General features: G+C 26.5%; 1 long non-coding RNA gene across 1 annotated transcript in view; it reads right to left on the reverse strand.

The window, feature by feature from the left end:
• Nucleotides 1–1193: 1193 nt before the first annotated feature.
• The window catches only part of LOC122268940 (uncharacterized), a 32923-nt gene continuing 18300 nt past the window's right edge, over nucleotides 1194–15816 (reverse strand). Inside the window, exon 4 of the long non-coding RNA XR_006224800.3 lies at nucleotides 1194–14730. This is a non-coding gene — a long non-coding RNA (uncharacterized LOC122268940). The remainder of the gene's footprint in view (nucleotides 14731–15816) is intronic.

The following is a 15816-nucleotide window of genomic DNA, read 5'->3' on the forward strand; positions in this document are numbered from 1 at the left end:
TTTGAGAACGTGGAGATGTGATGATTAACGAAGTAAAATGAAGCTTCAAACAATCTCTTTACAATCAATCATTTTAATTATCAGTTAAAATCTCTTTACAGTTTACAGGCATTATTTCCAAATTTGATTGTATCCACACCATTGGAAGATGTACTTGATCAGCAGCGGTGTTTAGATACAGTGCTAAGTTTTGACTATCATTTTGTTTTGTATGTTACACTAGCTCTGTAGCGGCAGCACAGTTTGCGTCCATTATAAATCAGCCGGTCAGAGTAAAACTTTTGAACAAAAATTAAAGCTCGCCATGCTTTTTATTCGGAATTTAGGGGAAAATCAGCTTCTTTTTTTCTTAATTCTATCTATAGATACGTCACCTCTATATAAATATATCAATCTCTATATAGATTCATCAGCTTCATATCGGCCAATCATCTTCATACAGATACATCACCTCTATATCGAAGCATCACTTCTATATGGATACATCACCGCTTGTCCCCTTTTTTATATACATCGCCTTCTCATTTTTTTTTATCATTCTTATAAAGATGCATCACCTCTATATCCATACATCACTTCGATATAAATACCTCCCCTCGATATTGCTGCCTCACTTCTATGTAGATATATTAATTTTATAGAAGTAATATATCGATGCGGCATCTCTACACAGATACATCTCATCCATGCCAATATTTCATCTCTATATAGATACATTACCATTATATCGAAATCACTTCGATATAGGTACATTACTTATATATCGATGCGTCACATTGATATAGATACAATACCTCTTTATCGAAACATTAACACTATATCAAAATATCACTTAAATATTAATACATAATCTCTATACAGCTATGTCAACATATTTATTAGGAAACATTACCTTTAAGTTAATTCTCATTATTAATTTTGATCAGGTATTTTTTTTATTTTTTATTTATTCAATTTTTTATTTATTCAATTTTTTATTTATTCAATTTTTTATTAACTCTGAACTGCCTTTTCTTTTTTTGGCATCATCAAAACTCATAAAAAGGGTGAAGTTAAAATATTTCTTGAATTTTGGAATACTCTTAATAACAGTTTATAAGAGAGTTTTTCACACACAATATTCATAAAATCTCCTCTTATAAGCTAAATTTAATAACTGATGCAGATATATAAATAGGCAAAAAACTCAGTGATTTCTGTTAAATACATTTTTATTAGTAACAGTTTCCAATTCAGAAATACGACATTTACATGGTAAATATATACGTAGCATACAGTTATGAGTACAAAAAATTAAAATCATTTGTAAAACTTTCTCGAAAATAACAATGCGCTCACATGCAAAGTTCTACATATAAAACCATGCAGATATAGAACTCTTATAAAACATGCTAGTTGTTTATGTTAAAAGCTTCATATGACAATACTTTTACATTTAATTAAATTACAGAAAATTACAGTTCTCTGCAAAAGACAAATTTAAAAGAGTTCATTTACTACTCTTATAGATTTTTGAAAATATTAAATATTTTTGAAAATTTTCATAAAGTGCTCCGTTGCAGATTGCATACTTTGAGATTGGTCACAAAGGTAGTTGTAATACTTTTTATTTCATATATATTATAAATTCTTTAATAAATTCATTTGTTGTCATAATTAACACTCTGGTAAAATTTTGATCATTTGAAATAAGAATTTAAACAAAGTTTAATTTAAACTTTATAATCCCAACCTAAAGTACTTTATTGTTAATTTGAAGACAATAACTTAGCTTTGTTTAATTTTTATCTATAAATTAACTACTAGTAAAAACTTCTAAATTTCTCTTATAACTATTGCCATTGTTGAAATGAAAATCAATCTTAAGAAAGTTTTGCCAGATATTGAAAGGTAAAGTACATTCGCTCATTACCTTTAAATTAATAATTAAATAATAAATGAATAAAACCTTTAAGGAAATAGATTTTTTTAAGTTTTAATGCGGTTATGGTGGTTTATTTTTCTTTTCAATTGTTAAGCAACCATAAATGATATTTTTTTTATATTGCCATTTGCTAATGATTATTAAATTTCATTTTTAAGCAACTATTTTTATATTTAACTTAGTTTTTTTTTAAATAAAATTTGCTTTCCTTTGATACAAAAATATCTGGTTCTTTCATTAATAAGAATTATTACGTTAACAATTTTAAACGATTTTTGAATAGGTACTAAGAGATTAAATTTTTCTTTGAGTCTCTGTTAGTAACATAACTTCAACAATAGAATGTTGTGAATTGGTTTTTCTAGTTGAGGTCAAGTACAATTACCGTAGCGCATCTTACTGAAATACAACAGAGGATTGCAAGTTCTAATGATTAAAAAGAATTAATTTTCAATTTTAATGATTTTTAAAGTTTATTTTTAAGTAGCTAACTATATTTATAACTAAATTAGTTTTTAACTCATTTTTTTGTTAAATTTTTAAATTAAAATTTCTTGTTTTTTCGTAGCAAAAATATCTGGCCTTTCCATCAAGTAGAATTATTAAGTTAACAATTTTAAGCGATTTTTGAATTGATAATGAATTGTTAATGTTTTCTTCGAATTCCTGCTAGTAACATAACTTTCACAATAAAATGTTGGGATTTGTCTGTAGTTGAGGTCAAGTACATAACAGTAGCACAACATAATAAAATACAGCCTAGATTTGAATATTCTTATGGTTAAACATTAAGTTCTTCTACAATAGAATGCTGTGGATTGGTTTCCAGTTGAGGGCAATTACATTACAATAAGCTAAACATATTAAAATACAACCTACACTTGCAAGCTCTAGAATTAAAAATTAGGTTAAATCAGTTTAGTTTTATTTAGTTACGTTTCATCAGTATAGCTAATAATATACAATAGAATGACTACAGTGTTTATATTCTGAAAATGTATCAAAATTAAAGGAAAATTACTTCACTTTGAATGTAACATGAAACACTGTCTAAATTTGATATTTCAGTGTTTATTTGGCAAACTGCTATTGAATAACATTTTAAATATTAGTAAAATGAATGATATATAAATAGTTCAATAAACTATGATTCTTTTGCAGAGTTCTGTAATTTACATAAATTTTATAGTATAATACAAAGTGAATAAAAAATATATAATAAAAATGGAAGAAAACTTTTGATACAGTTGTAAACTATTATTTGAAAAGGAATTAAAATGAAAGAACGTGCTTTTCTACATTAATAAATCACGATCTTTACTTTATTAAATTACGTAAAAAAAATTCTAAATCCTGAAACTATTTACAATTCAGGATAACGTTCCCATATAAACTATTCCTTTGTAATCTTTCCTTTTATAGTCTTATATTATTTTATTCACGCTCAAAATTTTTCAACAACAATCATAAACTATATTCTCTTATCCATAACAATCAGTATGGCAACAATCCTCAACAATTCACAATAATCATTGAATCAAATATAGTCAAAAAGTGCTTTAAAAATAAATTACATACTTTTGCCATGATATCATCGCAAAGTATAAGTTCTAAAAAATAGCTAATAATAGCTCATTGTAAAAGAACAATAATAATAAAAATCTTATTAATTTAATATTTATAAATACTAAGAAATATTAACAAAATTATTGAATTTTTAAATATTATAATATAAAATTACTTACAACAATAAAAATTGAATAATAAAGTGATAATAAATTACAACAATGGAAAAGATAATGTAGTAAAATCATAATGAAATAAAATAATTCCCTTATAATCTCTCCTTTTATAGTCTTATATTTTCGCATTCGCACTCAGCATTTCTCAGCAACAATCATAAACTATTTTCTCTTATCCTCAACAATCAGTATGGCAACAATCCTCAATAATAATAAAGGCAAGTATGGTAATTACATACTTTTGCCATAATATTATTTCAAGTATAAGTTCTAAAAAGTAACTAATGATAGCTCATTTTAAAAGAACAATAATAATAATAATAAATCATCAAATTACTATTTATAGATACTTACGAAATATTAACGAAATTATTGAATTTTTAATTGTTACAATAAAAAGTTACATACATCAATAAAAATCGAATAATAAAATTATAATAAATTACAGCAACAGAAAAAATAATTTAATAGAATCATAATAAATTAAAATAGTGGAACAAGAAAATTATGTTAATAAAAAAAATGTATATAAAAATAAAATTGAAATGATATAGTAACAAAATAATAATAATTGGAAAGCAATAATAATAATTTTTTAAAAACTAATTCCAGTATAATATATTAAAATGGTAACTTATTAAACCAATAAAATTGCAAAATTCTTAAAAATAGAAAATTAAATTATTAAAATAAAATTTTTATAAAAAAATAATAGAATGACAAGAAAATAAAAATAAAAAAAGAAATGGTGAGAAAATATTACAATTTACAAATTTATCCTTTAATAATTTGATATAAAATTTATAAAATAGTAAAATTACTTAATCATGATAAAGTAAACTAATAAAATAAAATAATAAACTTTACATTTGAGTCATTAAAATTTATTTTTTAATGAAGGAAAATCTCAACATATTCACATTATGAAAAAGATTCAATTAGATGCTCTTAAAATAACATAATACCATCTTCCCAAATAACAGACAAAACAAAGCAAGTTGTTTTGTAAAATATGCATATATCTACTCAAGTAGTTCAAGATAAAGCTTGTCAAGCATTTATACATTTCAACATTATAAAGAAAGGTACTGAAAATATGCTGGAATAAGAATTCAAATATCGAAAAAAGGTTATTAGAAATTAAAAATGGTTGATATGTGTGTAACAAATTTACAAAACGTATGTATAATAATGATTTCATTTGATATTTAAGAACAAAATAATTTAAAACACATTTGGAAAATTCACGAATCAAACAAATGTGTGCAAAAGCACAAATTTATTTTCTGTATAATAATTATCTCACTTTAAAGCATATACTAAATAGTTTTGAAATAGTTTAATACAATTATATGAATTAAAAAAATAACTCACAAACGCAAAAGTATAATAATAGATTTAAAAATATTTTATTTTTCAAGTTGTTTCAAGCTGTTTTTTTTTCTTCCAAGTATAGATTTTACATTTTAATTTATTATCTCTTTGTCTTATTAGTTATTTAGATTCCGTTGAAAACATTTTGTTAGCAGACAGAAATTAAGGTTTCATAAAGAAATCGTTTAAACAAATGAAATTTCTAAACTATTTTCTTACTTTAACTTAAGATTTTTGTTTTGATTTTCATGAAAAAATTCTCGTTTCTTACGAAAAGTGAACTCAAGAAGTATTTAATTTCTGATTAAGTATTTAAATTTTCGTTTCTCATATATTAAAGAAACCTGTTAAAATAACATAATGTCGCACAACTATTATCAATTTTGATGTGTAGAAAACGTTAAACGTATATTCATGTTCAGTATTCATACATTCTACACTTATAAGTATAGTATTCATAAGTTATAATCGATATGATAAATTACTTTCAAGTTATGTGATATGTCCCTCAAATAATAGGAAGCTAAATGTACTGTGTTTTATTGAAAACCTCCACATAATTATTCTTTTACGAATTAAAATAAGGATATCCAATAATAAATATCAATTATTTGAAACACTTATTAAAAATTTATTCGTCCTTAAATAATTTATTGCAGATAATTTATTATAATTATTTAGAAAATTACAATAAAAAAAATTCAATATTTTTATTGTATCTTACTCAATTTACAATTAGCACTTATGACTCAATTAAAAGCTTATTTAAAGGTGTTTAATAGTGTGATTTAATCGTGCTTAATAGTGTCAGAAATAAGTGTTTTTTTCATAAATCTTTTAATGAAATAAAGTTCATCTTAATCGTTATGACAACCTTGATTTGCAGCGGACAACGGTCATTATGTCCTTGATCCTTCTACTTAATCATCTATATTTAGTGCAATTAACTTTCCATTGATATGCTAGTAGGGATATTTTACACCATAGAATAGAGAAACATTCCTAATACTTCTTTGAAATTAAACCTTAATAATACAGATATTTTTTTAATAAAATTTTAAAGCTTATGTTTTGATATGTTTTTAAAATATTAATTAGATGATCTTAGAAAGGATCTATTTTTGCATGCTATTTTACTATTAATACCAATTTTAATAAATAATTACATATTGATAGTAATTTATGTATCAAAAAATCCTCAGATGTCAATATTAATAAGTTTTCATTCATGGAATTTATTACTTCAGTGTTTAAGCATATAAATAATAATATCAAACTGAAACTTCTGAAATTTGTTTTTAAATTTCCTTTCAAATTTTATTAGTGGAACAATATCTGTTTTAGAAATTCTGAGAATGCAAACCTATCATCAAAATGTCTAATCTATTTCCAATTTTTGGTAAGATTTAATTAGGAGCTTTAATGTGAATCATGGATTTCTTTTTTAAGGCTTTCATCATAATGTTTTGACTACTTCTTCGCATTTTTATGATACTTTTAAATGAATTACTTTATACGCTTCTAAAGAAAATGAAAAAAATGTAAATGAAATAGAAATGTTGAATAAATTTAAATTTATTTACACTTCTGAAACTTATTTTTAATTTTACCCATGATAGTAAAAGTATTATATCTCTTTGCAAAAAGATATTTTATAATGGTTATAATTAGATGATATGCATTATTAGTACCATTTTGGAAATTAAAAACCAAACTATTATGAATACTAAAGATTGAATATGCTATTCATGAGCTTTAAAAAATATGCATACACAATTCTTTTTAAGCATATGACATTCACATAGCCTCATAGCTTTTCACTATGGTCCAAATCATCAGCACTCTCAAAAAAATTGTTTCCACTCTGATCCATAATATTGGTCAACTGAACCATAATACGCTGCAAAATTATGTTTTCATTCACGTTGAACCATAATATAGGTAACATAAACCTTTAACCATAAAACAGCGCTAAATATGTATCTGTTCAATTTGAGCCCTAATATCGGTAACTTGTGCTATAATACAAGTGCAAAACCATGTTTCTGTTAAAGTTAAACTATAATATCGTGTAATCAAGATTACGACATATAATTTTATGGTTCAAATTACTTAATATCATTACAGCAAGTTTGCGCGATATTATGGTTCAAAACGCACCAACATTTAAAAAGTGTATCAATTGACACACTGCACATTGTAGTAGAATTTTCAATTACAAAAAGGAAACATATAATTAATAAAACAACTCTTTATATATTGTAAGAAACCACCTTAAATCTCATTTGCAGGAATCTTATGGAAGTAAAAGCAATTTCAAGTGCGTTGAAATTTGAAAGAATAAAATAGGGCATCTACATAAGCACGTTTTGTTGTTACATAGAAGTAAAATTCACACTTATAAATTTGACATGTACGTTATGCAAGATTCAAAAGTGTTTTTCAAGTTTCGAAAATTAATTTCTTAACAGAAACTATTGATATAATACTAATTATGTGTAAAAATATTCTTTTTCTTGGTAAGCAAAAGACTTTTTCGGTCAAATTTTTTAGAAAAAGGTAAATAAAAACAACTAGTCGTAAGCACAAATGCATACATATTAAACCGTCAAACACTCACAATGCGTTAATTAATCAGTAGAACTGCCAATAGATATTTATTCTGAATTAAACAGAAATGTCGTGAAAGAATAACTGAGAAAAAAGTTTGATATAATTACCGTAATTTCTGAAAAATGAAAAACTGCAATTCTGGTGATAAAACCGAAATGTAAAGTGTAAAAATCATTCATTTTGTAATTTTTTCTTTCATATGGTAACAGTTCAACGGAAATTCTGTTACAATATACTCTTTCACATTATTACCACACATTTTCATCTTCACAATATTATCACAAATTTATTTTTATTACCACACATTTCGCATAAATTAAAAATAAGTTTAATTGTATAAATTACTTTCATGCCATGCACTAAGATATCATGATAGAGTTACTGAATTATATCTCATTTACTACCAAACAGCATGGTAACAAAACCACGTTTTATTGCTAATTTATTCAAAGGTGATAACAAAAGCACTTAATTAAAAATTAAAACCCTTCTCTAAGGTGTTTTCACTAGAGCTAGAAACACGATCAATTTTACCATATTCTGATGGTGTTGATAGTAATCAAAATATGTATAATAATCAATCAAAATAATCAATTTTTCTTAATGATCAAAATGTTTGCCTATTTCATCCAAAATTATTTTTTTAAATGCGTAATAAAAGATGCTTCAAAAGCTAAAAAATACTATTTCATTTTACTCAAAATAAATTATTTAAAAAAATAGTTCAAATTTTTTTTTTTTATTCTTTAATTTTTACACATTATGCACGTCCACCATATTTTAATATGCATTTGGCTGCAAAAACGTTGTTCTTACTTATTACACAGAGTCCAAAAGTATCAATTTTACAAATAAATAAATTCGTAATTATTTTACCTCTTCAGATTTCATAGTAAATGTATGTAAAAGTAGCAGAGAATGATACTGAAATTATTATCTAAAAGTTCTACTTCCAATAACAGTTCATCTAAAATGATGTATCAGTCTGATGGCGCCATGTTGATTTACATTGAACATTAAGTGGTATAAAAAAAACTAACAGTTAATACCAATTGTACAGTCAGTTTTACATACAACATATCTGTTGCTTTTACATATGTCTTTTAATCTATATATTATTAAACTAATACATATAACTTGACAAACATATTAATAACTATTATAACAGTTTGTTCTATTCTAATTTCTCGAACTAATCAGTCACAAAAATATCTCTGCAGTCAACACGATTTTTTCTACGTACAATTAAATATTTAATTACAATATATTATCATGTATATTATTGTTTGGTATACAATCAAAACCCCTGATGTCTTGCAAATGAAACTTTCGATATTAATTAATTATTTATAATTATGTCTGAATTATTAAAAAAAAATCATACAATTTCTTAAATGTTTGATTGAAAGAAGTGTTAACTTGGTTCTTTTGTGACGCTCGACTTGGTTGTTTGATGGGCTTTTTTTTAAAAAAAAAAAGATTGCAACATTTCACGCTAAGTAGGACAATGCTGCCCTAACTTATGTAAAATGTTGTCACTAAGAACACGTTATGCCATAGGCTCCGTAGTTCTGTCATTCCCTTTTGCCGTAGTCAACAACAACATCACATGACAATGTTGCTGACTTCTGAACCACAGAAGAATGTTTTTAACTCGGCATTCATACTGAAATATTTTTCTTCATTAGAGGAAATATTGTCAGGAAATTTAAAAAGAAAGTAGTAAAATAAATGTAGAGTATTCCCGCAACAGCCAGTTGTAGGCCAAAGGGGCGTGGTCTCTACAATGTCGAAACCAATAATGTGATGGGGCAAATGTTTTTAGCATTGAGTACCGGCATCATATTAATTAAAAATCATATGTAATAATATTACTCCAGCTGTTACGCAAAGGTGCAACATAACATTTTAAGAGAGAAATAGCTTTTGCAAAAAAATATGTCTATGTAATAAACATTTTGTATTAAAACAAGCGAATTATTTTCTTTGAAAGTTTGCGATCCATCTAACTTCCAATATGTCTGTGAAAATTACGATGCTGAATGATTTCTTCTAATTTTAAGATAAGTTTAGGGTATTCTTATCAGTCCCATTGTAGACTAATCGTAAAGACACGATTCCCAGTAGAGCACCGAAGTCATAGACAGTGGTCAGTAAGCTTTTATGTGACCACTTCAATCAGCCTGTAAAGCAACTAGGGATGTTCAGTAACGGTCCTCATTAAACTGTTCTACTGTAAAGTGCTTGAGTTCGTGTCCGGGTCGTCGGGCTACCAAAGCAAGGGAGCCATCTCCGCTGCAGAAGGTTAAAATTGTGATGGCATGTCTTCGGACCATCCTTAGGAATATTTCCCAGACCATTACCAATAGTCCATTATACAACTTTTGTACTGCGAAACTAAAGTACTATTACTACCTACTTGTTATTTTAAAATAAATTTTTGATATTCTTATCTGTCCTCCATGTAATTTTAAAATAAGTTTTTGATATTGTTATAAATTCTAATAATTCTTATACCAGTTTTTGTTATTCTTATTTGCCCTCCTTGTAATTCCAAAACAAGTTTTTAATATCCTTTTAAGACTATCATATAAACAGATTTGAAGATCTTTTTATGTATAGAAGAAAAATAGGGTTAAAGAAATGCTTTTGCTACTTCTACTTAAACCGCTGAAAACGTTTTATATAGAGAAACTGAAGTATAATGTTTTAATGATTCTTTTATAATGTAATTTCAACATAAAGGCACTCCCTTAAACACAATTCATTCTCTTTGGAAGCTGAACATTTCAAAACATACAGATGAAACCATATTTAACTAAACATTCAATAAATTTACATCAACAGCAAACTAATCTAGGCACACTAAATTTCCATCTATGAATAAATTTTGATTATCATCCAACATGTAAAAAAAAGCAAGAACAAAAAAAGACATTGATACATAAAAGATTCGTACAACTGGAAAAAACTATATTAATCATATTTATTGTATATATTGCATAAGTTATTTCATGGATACGATTAATAAAACAAATTCACTTGAAATAGGAGAAATAATGCTTTTCTAAAATATTTTTGTGTGCCGTATTGGTTTTATAAAAGTTTTGGTATAAGAGTTTTTTTGCCAGAAGACCATTTGGTAACCTATGCCAAATTAATTTTTCCCAAAATTATAACATAGAATATATTTCTAACTTTTTCACGCATTGCCGTTTCATTTTTATTAATTAATTAATTTTTTTAAATCTTTTTTATGCAAGGTAAAAGGTTTATAATAATAATGTTGAAGTAATCTGGCTTATTGTCTGCTCTGAAAATTAAAAGAAAAAACCAACCAAATCTCAATCCGGTTGAATATTTTACATACGAGATGCGTGCTATTAAAGATGAATGATGTTAAATGCGTGAAACTGAACCATTTTCAAAGTATTAAAAACAGATTAGTAGAAAACTTCTTAAGAAAGTCGTGTTTGCTTGCTGTCTATATGAGTTTGAAAAAAAAAAAGGCTGAATCAAATGAACAAAACATTTTACATAAATTCCCAATTTTGTACAAAATGATGTTTTTTTTCTATAAAGAAAATTTAGAATATTTTAAGCCCGCGCTTCGTTATTGAAAATCTATGAGAACTTACTGAACATTCATAAAACACTTCTATGTACCTATCTTAAACATGTTATCACCTAAAATCAATTTTTTTTCCAGTTGTAGACTTAAATGTAGGTGTTTTTTACAGGGATATTAATACTCGTTTCTCCAAAAAAAATTACATTTTAATGTGCTATGCTTTATACAGATGTTTCGCATGCAGCAAGACATGAATTGGTGAAGTGTTAAGATACAATAAACGTGCGATTCACCACTACTAATGAAAGCATTGAGCAACTTTTGTGAATGATTTGGTTAATTGACGCTTCACAATATCACATTGACGCAAACACTATCACAACAAGGACGTATGAGGAAACTCATTAAATCTAACTTTTATGATACAAGATATCCACAGAACGTCCACTGCATGTTTCCAAAATACATGTCTGGATATCACATACATGCAGTGGACGTACCACGACAATTAATATATTGTTGGATAACTTATTTCGAATGATCTCAAATTTGATCAAAATTAAACGAAGAGCTGATATTTGAACCTATATTGCTCGCCAAAGGTACGTTACAGCTAAAATAACAGCTTGAAATAAATTATTGCATCTTAGAAAGGGAATTAGAAGAAAAATTTTATTTGTTCCAAAAATCTCAATTAATAATTTAAAAACTATTTTGAGAAATATAACACTAGTCAGAAAGGAATACTTATCAAAACAAAACCAGTTGCTTTTTACTAAAATAGCCAAGCTGAGTGCAAAATTGACTATGGAAATTTCCAATAACACCAATTTAAAATCAATTGCATGTTTGCAACTAGAGAAGAAGGGAAGTGATTATCCCTAACTATGTGATTTAAATCAAATTTAATTGGATACCTGCAAGCCACGTCACGCGTGAGAGTCAAACCTGATGGCCTTCTAAATTAACAAATGCCACGATTTACCTCCGATGACGTCACTTGCAGGTATCCAATTACACTTCATTTAGGACTAAAATAGAACCCTTATTTCGAAGAATTTATTTCAAACTTAATTTGCTAAAAATATAGCAATGACATAGCCATATTTAAGTGTAAATTTTCAAACATTTGATATTATAACTATCGATATTAATATTTACATATAAACTTGTGTGTATTTTGAAGAATTTAACCTTTTATGACTTCTTATAAAAATGCCACAACATTAGGCACCACACAGAAATTCAGTTTTTTCCTAAACTAAAAAATTTCATTAAAAGAATGATTATATAAAAAATTTTAAATGATTCTATACATTTTTATTTTAAAGAAAATTTTTGAAGCAACTAAATGTATATTACAGATGGTATTTCTTTAAAGGAATTTATATTTACGTTTGGTCAAGATTTTCAGCCAATTCAATTGATGAAAATAACTAGGTCAATATCATACTAAATTTTTAGTGAATTCGACAGAAATTCACTTAGTAAAAATTCGCAATGGGAAAAAAATAAAAACTTTATGATTTCTCTCTGAATAATAAATTATTGCACTAAAAATAATAATTGATTTCGGAATATTGATCCCTACTTAAGAGAATTTTTTTAAAATGAAGAAAAAATGCCTACTTGCATCATCAGAATTTTTCAGACAATGACACTGACTACATTATATTAAATTTTCCGTTTGTGATTTTAATTGGCGTTAATTTATCTCATAACATTAGAGAGAGGTTCCTATAATTCTTCATACGAATCTTTATTTCTTCTATTTAAAAAAAAAATATGATTTTCAATGTCGTTTTAACGTGATTATTTCAGCAAAAAGCAATGGTCTCGTACTTGATATTTAAAATTTTATTTTAATGACTAGTATAACTCAGCTGTTTTCGGGAAATACGGAAAAATACATAGAGTTGGCAAATGAAATGGCTCGTCATGTATTCCATTTCGTTTTTTGAACAAAAATATTTTGTTACACTTTCAATTTACAAAATTTTAAACTAAATAAATGTAGCTCCCTGTTATCATTATTTGCATTGACCACGAGAACAATCCATTTAATAATAATCAAATTTATGTTGATTTCATCAAATAATTTTTTATTGAATAATTACTTAGTTCATTTAGCAAATACAATAACGTATTATTTAAGCAAATTATTTTGTTTTATTTATTTTAATTACTTTATTTACCTTTATTTAAGGAAATTCAGAAAGTAAGTCAGTCTCTAACCCAGTTTAGGAAAGTACGAAGAAAATTAAAAAGAGATTAAAGTTATAAAAAATAGGTAAAATTAAGAAAACTTTTTTAATCTTTATATAAGTTAAAATCTTGAGGGAAATAGTACTGTGATTACGATATTAAAAATATTTTTAAAAAATTTAATATTGAAAAAAATTGAATATCTAAAATGTCACATCAAACTTTTTTTACAATAGCCAATTTATATCTTTATATCAAACACATTTTTAAAACCGTAAATAAAACTACTAAATATTTAAAATTAAAAAATACGGGTAAATAAATGCATTATGTACCAGCAAATGCATTAAAACACAATTTTTTTTCTATAAATTGAATTAAAAACTACATACCCAAAATTAAATAAATTTCATACTTTTATAACACGTTGCAGGTACATTAGAAGTATAAAAAATCATGTTTGAAATTACTTTCTGCTAAAATAGAAATTGCAAGTCTGTATGAAATATCTACAATAAATGTCAAAATTCTTATACACGGGATTAGGCTAATACATGCCAATATATTGATTATCAATTACAAATAAAAATTTCGTAATTAATTAATAATTAATTAATAATAGTTAAATTTTAATTAATAATTTATTTATTTCTAATTAGTAATGAATTGTTACTTAATTAATTAATGATTAATTATTTATTATTTGTTTAATAATTCATTATGATTTAAATAAAATTTAACTAAAATTTTTCTGAATTTCTTAATTTTTTCATAAATAAACGTATCTTAAAGGAGTATAGTCAAATAAGGAAAGAAAAAAAGCATACATAGGAATGCATAAAAGCATACATAGAATTTTGGAAAACCAAACAACTGCAGCAATGAGGAAGAAAATTACTGTCATCACAACCTTAAGCTCTCTTTTTTTTTATCCATTCAGGAAATTTTATACATCACGCATTCTGATTGGATGACTGGCTATATAATGACGTAAATGCATTCATTCTGGTGCTAACACCAAATCAGGGAGTAGTTCAGAAACATGCAAAAATGATATTAAACTGTGAGAATTTGCTTGATATAAATGCATTTTTTGTGGTGATATTTATTTGGTTGGAGACGTTGAATACATACAGAAATGAATATCCCGGCAGCCGATGCTGTTGCTACGAGAAAAACATCACTTTGAGCCTGTTACATTGAACAAAGAATGGTATATATTGGCAATACACCTTCACACCGCTGTACACATGAGAAATGTTGAATCACTTGTGGATGAGCATGGTACAGGAGACATGTTTCTGAAAAATGACAAACAGACGTTAGAGTGATAATAATTTAATATTCCCATAAAAACTGGATGTTTAGTTTACAAAACTCAGAAAAAACATATACTAGGTTTTTAAAATTAAACTGACTCCTTTGAAAAATTTAACACACACTGTAAAAAAATCCGGATCAAAATCACGGAAAAAAGTAACTGCACGCAGTTACTTCTTACCGTTCAAATCCAGAACATCCAGAAATACCAGAACATGCTACTGAACAAAAATATGATATGCCATAATTTTTACAGTAAAGTTTACCGTAAAGTCACTAAATCACTCGAATTAAATAAATATTGCTGTAAAATTTGCGGTATAATATTTTACTGTAAAAATGTGTTTTGCGGTAAAATAAATGTTACAGATGATGCATCTGAAGTACCAATACTTTATACCGTATACTCCCATGCGATGAAATACAGTCCGTACATCGCCTAGATTTGCTAAGTTTTAAATTATTTCGCTATTCCCAGGAAGATTATTCCACTTCAAGCAATGCTGTCCAACCTTTCGGTACGCATGTCTCAAGCGGGTGAGAGAGTGCAACTTGTCGATTAAGCATATCCCTCACTTGTTATTCCCACACATGTTTTCGGGTTCAAGTCAAGTGAAAATACTAACCATTCCATTGGGGTGATATCTTCAAGTTGAAGGTATTCGTTTACGATGTTTGCTCAGTGAAGACGGACGTTTTCATCTATAAACACGAATTCTGCGCCAATGGCACGCCTAAACAAACGTATTGTTGCTTCATAAAGATGCCCTGATAAAATTGGCTTGCCATGGTCCTGATTTGAGCATACATATCTGTTTTGGAACTCATTATAATTCCATCCAGAACGAAGAATCCTGCAGTAATGTAACGATGTCTTTCAAAGATGTTGTCTTGGTAGCAACTGATACCTGACGTTCAGTATATGAAAGTTTGCCGTGAATCAGACTGCAAGCTAAACCTGGACTCAGCAGAAAACATCATTCAATCCCACTGTGTTGTGCCCGAAATCGAATGTTTTCTACTCCAGGTTAATCGCCTGTGACAGTGAGTTGCCGTAAGCGGAATAG

The sequence above is a fragment of the Parasteatoda tepidariorum genome, chromosome 7 (assembly GCF_982258835.1).
Source record: "Parasteatoda tepidariorum strain Cologne lab strain chromosome 7, Ptep-v5.0, whole genome shotgun sequence".
Taxonomy (NCBI): domain Eukaryota; kingdom Metazoa; phylum Arthropoda; class Arachnida; order Araneae; family Theridiidae; genus Parasteatoda; species Parasteatoda tepidariorum.